The sequence below is a fragment of the Rana temporaria genome, chromosome 3, assembly GCF_905171775.1.
Source record: "Rana temporaria chromosome 3, aRanTem1.1, whole genome shotgun sequence".
NCBI lineage: Eukaryota > Metazoa > Chordata > Amphibia > Anura > Ranidae > Rana > Rana temporaria.
Window position 1 is genome coordinate 439,580,236 of NC_053491.1, and position 13,132 is coordinate 439,593,367.

The window sequence follows — 13,132 nt, forward strand, 5'->3', positions numbered from 1 at the left end:
AGGGTTTTTTCAGGCACATTTTGCTGTGCGTTTTTAATCTCGTGTTTTTGCATGCAGCTTTCATGCGATTTGCGCCGCCCCTTTAAAAACATTGTAAATAGCTGGTTGCTAAAGAGTGGACTAGAAAGCCAGCCGCCGTGTCCTTAGCAACCGATGAGTCATCAGCTGTCAGCGGGGTTCCCCACTGACAACTGAATGAAGGAAAAAGTATAAGAGCCAACTCGTCAAAATCTCCAATTACGTCACTTCCGGTGACTCTCCAGCAACAGTAATTGCAGATTTCAATGACTTGGCTGTTTTCACAGAACACCGGCAGTGTATACAGTACTGTACACGAGTTGGCTGTTTTTCACAGAACACCGGCAGTGTATACAGTACTGTACACGAGTTGGCTGTTTTTCACAGAACATCGGCAGTGTATACATTACTATACACAATATGAGTGGACATTGTTAGTCCGCATGCTAGCAACCAACAACATGGCCGCCTCCAAGGCAGCAAAAACGTTTTCACTCCTTAGCCGCTGTTCTGTGAATATAGCCAAGTCGTTGAATTCTGCAATTGCTGCTCTTGGAGTCAAACGGAAGTAACCTAATTGGAGATTTTGACGAGTTGGCTCTTTTGACAAAACACTGGCAATAAATTGTGAAAAAATTATATAAAATTTGGTTTGGGTGCAGTGTTGCATGACCGTGCAATTACCAGTTAAAAAAGGACAGTGCTGAATAGCAAAAAATGGCCTGGTCATGAAGAGTGCAAAATGTTCCTGAGCTGAGGCAGTTCTATTGATCAGTAAAAAAGTGTGAATAAGGCCCAAAATGATACAATGTTGCAGAGACGGAACTTCATTGTTTACCTCATCTGTAAAGGGTTTCGGTCTAGTAAAGAGGAACTGCAGTCTGCTCACATAATTTGTAATAAAAACATCTTTGCCTTCCTGAAGCTTCCCTCCAATCACTTTGCATATTATTTTATATATACTGCGATTCTGTACTTGACAAATATGCTGCAAAAATCTCCCTCCACCGAGTCTGAATGCAGCCATTTTAACTGTGGGCAGCTGAAGCTGCTGCCTGTTCACTTGCTGGATTTACAGATACACAGAGGCACATCTCAAGCTCTGCAGGTCTCCTTTTCCCTCTTATGACTCACAACCCCTCCCTTCCTGGCAAACTCTCTCTAGAGAGAGAGAGAGAGAGAGAGAGAGAGAGAGAGAGCTGTGCATGCTGTCATAAGCCTAGGCTAATGACTAGACAAGAAACAGGAAGTGGGCTGTATGAGGCATTTACTGGCAGGAAAAAAAAAAATACTATCCAAAGTTTAAAGCTGACTTTCAGTTCTTTATATTATCTATTAAATCTTCTGCCCTTGTTGTTTCCACTTTGGATAGTAAAACATTTTTTTTCTGCCAGTAAATACCCCATACAACCCACTTCCTGTTTGTCTGGTCATTACCCTAGGCCACAGGTGTCAAACACAAGGCCCGCGGGCCGAATCCGGCTCTCCGGGCCATTTGATATGTCGCCCTCGCACCTCTCCTCCAGCCCTCCTCTGGTTCTCCTCCTCCTACTTTCAAGCACTTCATCCAGTTTCTTCCCAGCAGAAGCAGAAGAAAAGGGGGGTACACTGTGATGTAAGGGAGAGTGGGGGTCTCAACTTCTGATGGTGGGGTTGCTCTTGACATCTAATGTAAGGGGAGGTGCTGGACATCTAATCTTACAGATACAACCAGCCCTTTTGAGGGCAATCATAATGCTGATTCGGCCCACGATGAAATTGAGTTTGACACCCCTGCCCTAGGCTTATGACATTATGCACAGCTCTCTCTCTCTCTCACTCTTGTGAGCGTTTGCCAGGAAGGGAGAGGCGATGAGTCATAAGAGGGCCAATGAGAGCTTAAAAGGCGGCCTCTGTGTGTCTGTGTAGATCCAGGAAGTGAGCAGACAGCAGCTTCAGCTGCCCATAGTTAAAATGGCTGCAGCCAGACTCAGTGGAGGGAGATTTCTGCAGCATATTTGGCAAGTACAGAATCACAGTATATATAAAATAATGTTCAAAGTGGTTGGAGGGAAGCTTTAGACTGGCAAAGATATTTTTATTACAAATTATGTGAGCAGATTGCAGTTCCTCTTTAAAGCAACAAGGGCAGAAGCTTTAATAGATGGAAAGTTGAAAAAATGACTGAAGGGCCACTTAACCAATTCCGGACTGCCCCACGTGCGGCGCAAAATCACGTACCCATCCGTGTACGTGGCTTAGGGGGCGCGTGCACGCCGCTCCCGCTGTGATTGGACACAACGGGAGCTAATCAGTGGGTCCGGTGGCTGAGATGGCTTCCGCGACCCACCAATTGTTTACAGGAGGACGGATCAGCCGTTTGCCTGTGTAAACAGGGCAGACAGCGGATCTGTCAGGAAGGGAAGGATGAATCACGGATCTCTCTTTTCCTTCAGTGCGACACTGCCCCACACAGTAGTTAGTAAGCACCTCCCTAGGGAACACTTAACCCTTTGATCGCCCCCGGTGTTAACCTCTTCCCTGCCAGTGTCATTTATACAGTGTCAGTGCATTTTTATAGCTCTGATCACTGTTCTGGTGTCACTGGTCCCCAAAAAAGTGTCACTCAGTGTCAGATTTGTCTGACACTGTTACAGCTATTACAGTTTGCAAACCTGACGAACACCAAAGCCTGTGAGTAAAGGGGTTTTGCTAGTTCAGCTTGTGTAGAGGGATGCTAGACATTGCAGATAGATGTGTGTTTCAGTGTAGTAAGCAAGCACATGTTAGGCCTATCTTTTGTATTAGCCATGTATAATGTATGTTGCTTGAATAGCCATGCTTACATTTGTCTTTTTATGTTTGTTTCACAGTTTTACCATCACATCTCATCTCATATCACACTATTGTACACATTCCTGTTCATTATATCTCAGTAAAGATTGCATCAGTTCAACAACCAGCGCGTCTTTCATTGAGACTCGGTTTATACTTGATGTTAAGCTGTGTACCTAAAACAACACACACAGCCGAGGCATTACAGCCACCATTACCAGTAAAAAGTCCCTAAATCTATCCCCTAGTTTGTAGACGCTATAACTTTTGCACAAACCAATCAATAAATATCCAAAAATATGTAAAAGAATACATATTGGTCTAAATTGATAAAGAAATTTGTTTACTTTTTTTTTTTTTTTTTTAATATGTACTATAGCACAAAAAACAACAACATTTTTTTCATCAAAATTGTCGCTCTTATATTGCAAAAAATGGCCTGGTCAGGAAATGGGTAGAACCTTCCAAAGCTGAAGTGGTTAAACTTGTCAAAACAACAAAGTTTCCACATCCCGGACACTGGAGTTTTGCTCCTCGCCCCCTGCTCGGTTTCTCCCCAACCCCTATGTCACTGCATATATTAGCAGATCTCCAGCGAGCCCTCTCAGTTCTTCTGGGACAAGGTGTCATTGCCCCAGTTCCCATGGCAGAATTGTTCCAGGGGTCTTACTCCTATCGGTTTGTTGTTCCCAAGCCCAAAAGGGGGCATTTGCCTTATTGTGGATCTGAAAATACTGAAGGAATTATCAAAATTTGGCATTGCCTCCCTTCACCTTGGTGGATATCAAAGATGCTCACTTACAGTACATGTTTCCTTTATTTCCAGGTTCATCACTTTGCTGTGGGGCTCCTGCACCATCAGTTCAGAACCATGTACTTTTACCTTTAAAAGCACCTATGGTTTTCACCAGTAACCCCTGTTCTAGCCCAGCTCGATTTTGTGGCATCCCCATTGTAAGATATTTAGATGACCTCCAACTGAGGGAACAATTGGCATGGCCTCTTTAAAATACATGAAATTCACTCCAGATGCTACAGCAATTCTGATGGATCCTGAAGGTATTATTGTTGGGAAAGATTCATCGTTTGGCATTTGGGTCTAGTCCTGGACACACCAATACTTTAGATACACCAGTCCCAAATCTGAACTATTCAGTCCAGGGCTGTCAAACTCTCCATTTTTGCTTGAGGGTCCTATGTTAGAAGGATGTCCCATTTGTCCAGTTTCACTTTCACTGATATCAACAACGGACCATTCTGTCGTCATGGAACAAGAGATACGGTACGGTCACTGGATAGATCAATTTGTCTAGCACCAAGGACCAAGTTGTCCCTGGGCTGGTGGTTTAGGAATCTCACTCTGGAGTTGGGCAGATCCCTCTTTCCTGTCATTTTGATGATCTTCACAATAGACTCCAGCCTATCAGACTGGGGAAGAGTCCAGGGCACCCTGTTGGTGCAGAGGACCTGGTCGTGAGAGGACTTTTGTCTACTAATCCACATCTTAGAACTTCATGCATTTGGCTATCTGTACAGCATTGGAGCGCCCTACAGTAGGATTACCTGACCTGGATTTGGTTAAAAAAAAAAACATCTCGCAGAGAGAATAGCAGTAGATCAGATCCTGTCCTGGGCAGAACTTCACGTTCCATGTACATTTGAGGTGTCAAAAAGCTTTCAAGTAGAGAGTGGTCCTTACACCCAGAGTAGTTCCGAACTTCCAGGACCGGTGATGCAGATGGGGGGACACCAGACATGGAACTCATGGAATATGGTTAAAAACTGTTGGTGTAAAAATTGCTATTTTGCATAGTAGAGTAGGGACTAGCCACAGAGGGATCACTTTGATGCAGTTGGCCAGTGTGAACATGTTTTGCAAACTATGCAAATGGAGAATTCCTGTTTTTATGCCACAGATTGTGAGAAATAATTAAGGGTGTCCCATACATGTGAGGCGTCACTGTGAGCATAAGTTCTCACTTACAGCGGTATTGAAATCGTGCGAGTTTAGCTAAACTCGATTTCATTCCCGCATGTCAGTCCTGACTTTGGGGGCGATTTCAGAGACATCTGTGCGGGTTTCTGCAATGAGGATTATTGAAATCGCACCCCAAAGTCACCAGAAATAGTATAGAAACTACTTTTGGGAATCGGTGTGGCGCTGCACCAATTCGGACGGTACCATTGCCGGCAACAGTCACCGATTTGTCAAATCACATGCCAAATCACTGCAATGTGAACCAGGGCTAAACGTCAGATTATTGGGCAGTAATTCTAGCACTAGACAGCAGATCCACGTACAGCCGCGCATATTTTCGCCGGGCGTAGCGTATCTAAGATACACTACGCCGCCGTAACTTACTTTTTTTCCGAATCCTCAAAGAATCCGCACCGTAAGTTACGGCGGCTTAGTGTATCTTTGGCGGCGTAAGGGCGCGCAATTCAAATCGATGTGATGGGGGCGTGTTTTATGTACATACGTCGTGACCCAATGTAAACAACGTTTTTTTTTAACGGTGCATGCGCCGGCCGTGGGGGTATCCCAGTGCGCATGCTTGAAATTAAACCGGAACAAGCCAATACTTACGACGGTGACGTCATTCTACGCAAATCCCTATTCGCGAACGACTTACGCAAACGAAGTAAAAAATTCAAATTTCGACGCGGGAACGACGGCCATACTTAACATTGAGTAAGCCACCATATAGCAGCTTTAACTATACACCGGAAAAAGCCGAACGCAAACAATGTAAAAAAATGCGCCGCCTGGACGTACGTTCGTGGATCGCCGTATCTAGCTAATTTGCATACTTGATGCGGAATTCGACGGAAACGCCACCTAGCGGCCAGCGTAAATATACACCTACGATCCGACGGCGTACTTAGACGTACGCCTGTCAGATGGATCCCTCATCCCTCATTCCGTCGTATATTGTTTTGTGGGTACAAAACAAAGATACGACGTGGGAATTTTATAAAACTATGCGGCGTATCAATAGATAACGCCGGCGTAATTTCTTTGTGGATCTGCCCCATTGTTTCTAGATTATCTGGCACCACTGCATACAAAGTGGGTAGAAAGCCCTGAAAAGTACTTGGCTGGACTGATGCTCATGAAAGCTGCGACCCCCCCCCCCCCCCCACAATATACACTCGCCGGCCACTTTTTTAGCTACACCTTGCTAGTACTGGGTTGGACCCACTTTTGCCTTCAGAACTGCCTTAATTCCTCATTGCATAGAAGATTCAACAAGGTATTGGAAACATTCCTCTGAGATTTTGGTCCATATTTACATGACAGCATCACACAGTTGCTGCAGATTTGTTGGCTGCACATCCATGATGCAAATCTCCTGTTCCATCACATCCCAAAGGTGCTCTATTGAATTGAGATCTGGTGACTGTGGAGGCCATGGGAGTTCAGGGACCTCATTGTCATGTTCAAGAAACCAGTGGTGAGATGATTGGAGCTTTGTGACATGGGGCATTATCCCGCTGGAAGATCAGAAGATGGGTACACTGTAGTCATAAAGGGATGGACATGGTCAGCTACAATACTCAGATAGATTGTGGCATTTAAACGATGCTCAGTTGGTACTAAGAGGCCCAAAGTGTGCCAAGAAAATATCCCCCACACCGTTATACCACCACCACCAGCCTGAACCGTTGATACAAGGCAGGATGGATCCATGCTTTCATGATGTTTATGCCAAATTCTGACCCCACCATCTGTAATTGAGACTCATCATATTAGGCAATATTTTTCCAATCTTCTATTGTCCAATTTTGGCGAGCCTGTGCAAATTGTATTCTCAGTTTCTTAGCTGACAGGAGTGGCACCCAGTGTGATCTTCCTCTGCTGTAGCCTATCTGCTTCAAGGTTCGATGTGTTGTGCGTTCAGGATGGTATTCTGCATACCTTGAGTTACTGTTGCCTTTCTATTATCTCAAACCAGTTTGCCCATTCTCCTCTGACATCAACCAGGCATTTTCGGCCACACAACTGCCACTCACAAGATATTTTCTCTTTTTCGGACCCTTCTCTGTAAACTCTAGACATGGTTGTGTGTGAAAATCCCAGTAGATCAGCAGTTTTTGAAATACCCAGAGCAGCCTGCCTGGCACCAACAACCTACTGTATGTTCAAAGTCACTTAAAGATGGGGTTCCGCGGGTTTTCTATTTTTTTTTTTTTTTATGGCTTCTGCCGCTCTTACCTTGTTACAGTAATCACTCATCTCTCCCAGTCTTTTACCCCGCTGCATTACAATTAGCCCGAAAAGAATATCTTTTAAAATTCCGTGATGGACGTTTCCATCTTTACTGTGGGCACTGTGAAGCCCAGCAGCTTGTCCTTCCAGGATACGGTGAATAAAATGGAGAATTTGTCGCCGCCCACGTCACATGACCCGCTTGCCGAGTCACGTGACCTGCGAGATATCGCGGGATTTCAGCACATCGCGTCTCCAGGGATTGTCAGGACTCATTTCCAGGAGACATAGCGCTGGTCGGGGGAAATTGGAATCCACGCCCATTCCTGTGGGGAAAAGTGACTGACAGCAGAGAAAATGCTCGATTCCAAAGGTAAGGACGGCGATTTAAAAAAAATGCAAAAAATAAAATAAAAAAAAACGGATTAGTTACCATCAATGGCTGGTGGTTTTAGACAGCCAAAGTCATAATTTAGGGTGAACCTCCGCTTTAAATCCACTTTCTTCCCCATTCTGATGCTCAATTTGACTTTCAGCAAGTCGTCTTCACCACGCCTAAATGCATGGCGTTTCTGCCATGTGATTGGCTGATTAGCAATTTTTGTTACCAAGCAATTGAACAGGTGTACCTAATAAAGTGTCCGGTGAATGTTTATATTAGGGCTGTGAAAATTAACTATTAATTCATTGATTAATCTTTAATTTTTTTGATCGATCAAAATTTGTTTGATCGGTACTCACCTCTCCGCCGGCTTCCGGGCCTTCAGAGAGTTCCATAGGAGATCCGGTGATGTCACGGACACCGGCAGGGCTTGCCATGTCCATCTGAAGGGCTTCTTTGCTGTGCCTTCATATCTGCATGTCGGCGGGACCTTACTATCTGCCACACGCAAGGGCTGTTGCACTTCCCTCTATCACTTCCCTCTATCAACCTGGGATTCTACAGCCATCCACTGGGAGTTGTGATAGTTCCCTTCATGGGACATCTACATGCCGACAGACTGATGTTAACCTCTCCTCATCTGGATTCAGCAGGGGCATCGTTGTACACATTTTTATACCAGTATCATACTTAGCTACATGTTTTTATGACTGCTTTTGCTACCGTTTGGTATTACTCGCACCATTTTTACAGTTTATGTAGCTACATCGATTTTATCTCCAGTGCAATATTTATTTTGTTACCTACTTAACGATATAAAAGTTTTAATGCTATTCCCATTGAGCACCGCCTGTGTGTTTTTTGTATCCTGCCATCCATTTTTCCCGTGGTTGGTAGCTGCACTGGGAATCAGACTGCAAGGAGGAGATCAGCTAAAAGTAGTTGGATCTGTATGTGCATTATAATTAATCAAAATTAGTTGATTTAAAGAAAAAAACGATTAATCGAACACAAAAATTTTAATCAGTAACAGCCCTAGTATATTTGCAATGAGTATAACACATCAGAAATGCTTCACAAATCAATGTCAAAAGCAAAACCCTGATGTATCTGTTTATTTTGGGAGGTGCTGGTGGCAAACCTCGTTGCGTGGGTTAGTGCACATCTCTGCATTGTTATTCAGTAAGGTGTTATCTGACGGTTTCTAACTATCCTTGTCATTCCTTATCTCTATATCACCTTGCTATGTACAGCCCCTCCCAGTGAGGTTTTTTTTTTTACTGCATACAAGGAAGTTTTTGCACACAGGACATGGACCTGAATTGCTGAGTCACTGTGTGGTTGCAGTCCTGTTTTTCAGAGAATGGAATGTACAGAGATAAAAAAAAAAAAAAAAAAAGCGCAGTGTTTTTTGTGTGAACATGATTTAGATCATTTCCTCTTCAGGTATACTCTAGTCACATAGGAAAATTTGTAATTTAAATAGATCGCTCCTGTGAACATTATTATCTTGACATTTAACACAACATGCTAACCTATTCTTCTGAAGTTCAATGTGCTCAAACCTGCAATTAGAGTCCCAGGTAACCAAGTTCTCCAGTCAAATAGCACAGGAGTGATCGATGTCTTCATGTAATTGTCCATTGTAATTATGCCTCAGCTGGGTTCAGCCTATTACTACTATTGGCCATGCTAATCCCCTACATCCTTTTTGTAGCCACTTCTTGCCAACATGCGCGCATTTCAACGGCCACTGCATGATATTTCTGTAGCGCTACCTTGCTTTCAGCATGGGCACTACGCCTAAATTTAGTGGGAAGGGAGAGTTACTTTGCTCCTTTCCAGTGTTTGTTTAAATTTGGGACCTCTGTCATTCTGGAAATGTCCACTGGGTCAGTCTGTGTTCAGGGAGTGCAATGCCACCCCTGGCCGGCAGCTGGCGCCAGAGGGGTTCTAGCAGAGCAGATCTTTTCTCAGCAGCCAATTAGAGGATGTTTTCCCTTACAGAGCATGCTGGGGGAGGGTATATCCGGGACAGAGGTCATGTGTTGAGGTCTTTCCTTTTCCGCGGGGTCCCTGTTCCAGGTACGGTACCCACCTTCAGGGTATGCGCATCCATGGACCCCACCGGCGCGGCCCACCTGGCCAGAGCTGAACTCTGCAGCGAACCTCTTCCTGTTTAGAGAAGGGACCTCAGCGTTCCACTGGGTTCCAAGGTCTATTGAAAGAATCCCAGCCTGAGATCGGGTGTCCGGACCACTGACAGGTATGCTTGCTGTCACCTGGGGACCATTCATAGAAAAAGTCTACTGGGAGGATTCTCTTTCCTTATTCACTCAAGTCCTCTATTGAAATTGGCCCGTGGCAGGGGCCCTAGAGACAGGTCTGTGTGAGAGACCTGTTCCTCCCAGTGTTATCTTAAGTGACGTTTCGGCTGCCGGGCCTAACATAGGGGTCTGTCCGGGGGCACTTTACCCACTCCAAGTGTAGTGGTGACGTGTAGCCAAATTGGTTCAATGCAGAGCAGTGTATTGCTCAGTTCTATATCCAGGCCTGATACCGCATGGTTCTCTTTTCTTCCTTCATCAACTTTGATCTCCTAAAATTGTGTTGATGTTGGCCGTGTTTGGCCTGGGCAATAAAGCATTGAAACCTTTTATTGAATGTCTGAACTTCCACTCACTGTTGCTATTCTCACTGTTACACCCCTAGACACTGCCAGGGTAACTTAGTAGGCCGACCCCCAAATCAACCAGCGGCTCCTTCAGGGGTAGCGCTACATTTCAAAGGGCAGTTTTTTTTACAGTGATAACAGTGGACCGTGCCTGTTTAATCTGTGTCAGCATTGTAGCTAAAGAATAGACCACCGGGTGACAATGCAAATGAACAATTGGTAGACAAAGTACTGTCACCCAATAACAGGTAATGCCTGCATAATGGACCTTCATGGCAGGATCACCAGGTATTCTGAAGGCTGCAGAATTAAAAATATTTAATGGATGAATCAAGAATCCCGGGGGAATATATTGTTTTTTTATAAATAGTCTATTTCAGGCTAGGAAACTCATAGCACAAAAGTGGTTATCACCATTTCCACCTACTGTAGCATAATGGAAAATACAAGTAAGGGAGACCTTAATTAAGGAAAAATATACTTTTTTACATAGATGCTGTATAGGGAAATTTAAAAAAATATGGAGAAGGTGGTTTGATATCCTGGAGGTATGATGAGAGAGGAGTGGATAAAACGTGTGAGCAACTGGAGGGGGGGGGGGGGGTCGGAGCATGGTGGCCGGGGGGGATGGGTTTTTTATTTTGTTTGTTTTTTCTCATCTCTCTCATTACGGGCTTGGGTTGTATGTTGTATTGGTTGTTTTTGTTGTTTGTATATAAAAGAAATAAAAAGATGATTTGATAATAAAACAATTAATTTCGTTTGAAAAATGCATTAACGTGTTAAAGTTGAACTGACTTTTACTTGCTTCTTCCCGTAGGCTCCCTTCACAGTATGCGAAAAACCTCTGCACATTCCTCTAAAGGTACAAAAACACTTTATTCTTGGAGGGTTCCTCTCTGCAATGCAAGATTTGGCTTGCCAAATTATACAATTTTCTAGTACAATTTTCCTTTTAGATTTACCAAAACCATATAATATGAGGTCAAACCTAAACACTTTAAATTAAGCAGGCCCTTACACTACATAGTTGAAGGTAAATCTTGCATAGTTAGTCAGGTTGAAATAAGACACAAATCCATCTAGATTAACCAATAAAAAAACAAACAAAACAAAAACAATGCCATATACACAATCCTATACCCATAGTTGATCCAGAGGAAGTTGAAAAACTCCAGCAAAGCATGATCTAATTCACTACAGCAGGGATCAACTTTACATATAAAATGTCAGTACTCAGTTATATTATGTACACCTAGAAAAGAATCCAGGCCTTTTTTAAGGCAATCTACTGAGCTGGCCAGAACCACCTCTGCAGGGAGTCTATTCCACATTTTCACAGCTCAAACTGTGAAGAAACCTTTCCGTTTTTAGAATTGAAATCTCTTTTCCTCCAGGCGTAAAGAGTGCCCCCTTGTCCTCTGTGATGACCTTACAGTGAATAACTCAACACCCAATTCACTATATGGAACCCTTATGTATTCATACATGGTGATCATATCCCCCCTTAACCACTTAAGACCCGGACCAAAATGCAATTAAAGGACCTTGCCCATTTTTGCAATTCGGCACTCCGTCGCTTTAACTGACAATTGCGCGGTCGTGCGACGTGGCTCCCAAACAAAATTGGCATCCTTTTTTTCCCACAAATAGAGCTTTCTTTTGGTGGTATTTGATCACCTCTGCGGTTTTTATTTTTTGCGCTATAAATAAAAATAGAGCGACAATTTGGAAAAAAAATCAATATTTTTTATTTTTTGCTATAATAAATATCCCCCAAAAATATATAAAAAAAAGTTTTTCCTCAGTTTAGGCCGATACGTATTCTTCTACCTATTTTTGGTAAAAAAAAAAATCGCAATAAGCGTTTATCGGTTGGTTTGCGCAAAATTTATAGCGTTTACAAAATAGGGGATAGTTTTATTGCATTTTTATTAATTATTTTTTTTTACTACTAATGGCGGCGATCAGCGATTTTTTTCGTGACTGCGACATTATGGCGGACACTTCGGACAATTTTGACACATTTTTGGGACCATTGTCATTTTCACAGCAAAAAATGCATTTAAAATGCATTTTTTATTGTGAAAATTACAATTGCAGTTTGGGAGTTAACCACAGGGGGCGCTGATGGGGTTATGTGTGACCTTAAGTGTGTTTACAACTGTAGGGGGGTGTGGCTGTAGGTGTGACGTCATCGATTCTGTCCCCCTATAAAAGGGATGACACGATCAATGACGCCGCCACAGTGAAGAACGGGGAAGCCATGTTTACACATGGCTCTCCCCGTTCTTCAGCTCCGGGGACCGATCGCGGTACTCGAGCGGCGATCGGGTCTGCGAGTCCCGCGGTCACGGAGCTTCGGACCGCGACTGGCTTAAAGGACAACGTACCTATACGTTGATGTGCCCAGCCGTGCCATTCTGCCGACGTATATCGGCGTGAAGGGGTCGTTAAGTGGTTAATCTCCTCTTCTCAAGAGTGAATAAATTCAGTTCCTCTAATCTTTCCTCATAGCTGAGCGCCTCCATGCCTCTTATCAGTTTGGTTGCCCTTCTCTGAACTTTCTCCAGTTCCCCGATATCCTTTTTGAGAACTGGGGCCTAAAACTGAACTGCATATTCCAGATGAGTTCTTACTAATGATTTGTATAGGGGCAAAATTATCTCTCTCTCTGGAGTCCATCGCAGCATGGCATTGTTATTATTGAGCTTATGATCTACCAAAACCCCAAGATCCTTCTCCACTACGGATTCCCCCAGTTGTACTCCCCCTAGTATGTATGATGCATGCACTTGTAGTGCAAAGTGGATTTGCCTTTCGTAAAAAACCCTCAATATCACACTATGTGGAGTTTTTTTGTCTCTATATACACTCCGACTCTAATGCCGCGTACACACGGTCGTTTTTTGTCTTGTAAAAAAACGTTGTTGTTTCTCATGAAAAAAAAACGAAGTTTTTCAAACTTCATTTTAAAAAACGACGTTGCCTACACACCATGTTTTTTTCAAAATGCTCTAGCAAAGCGCGGTTA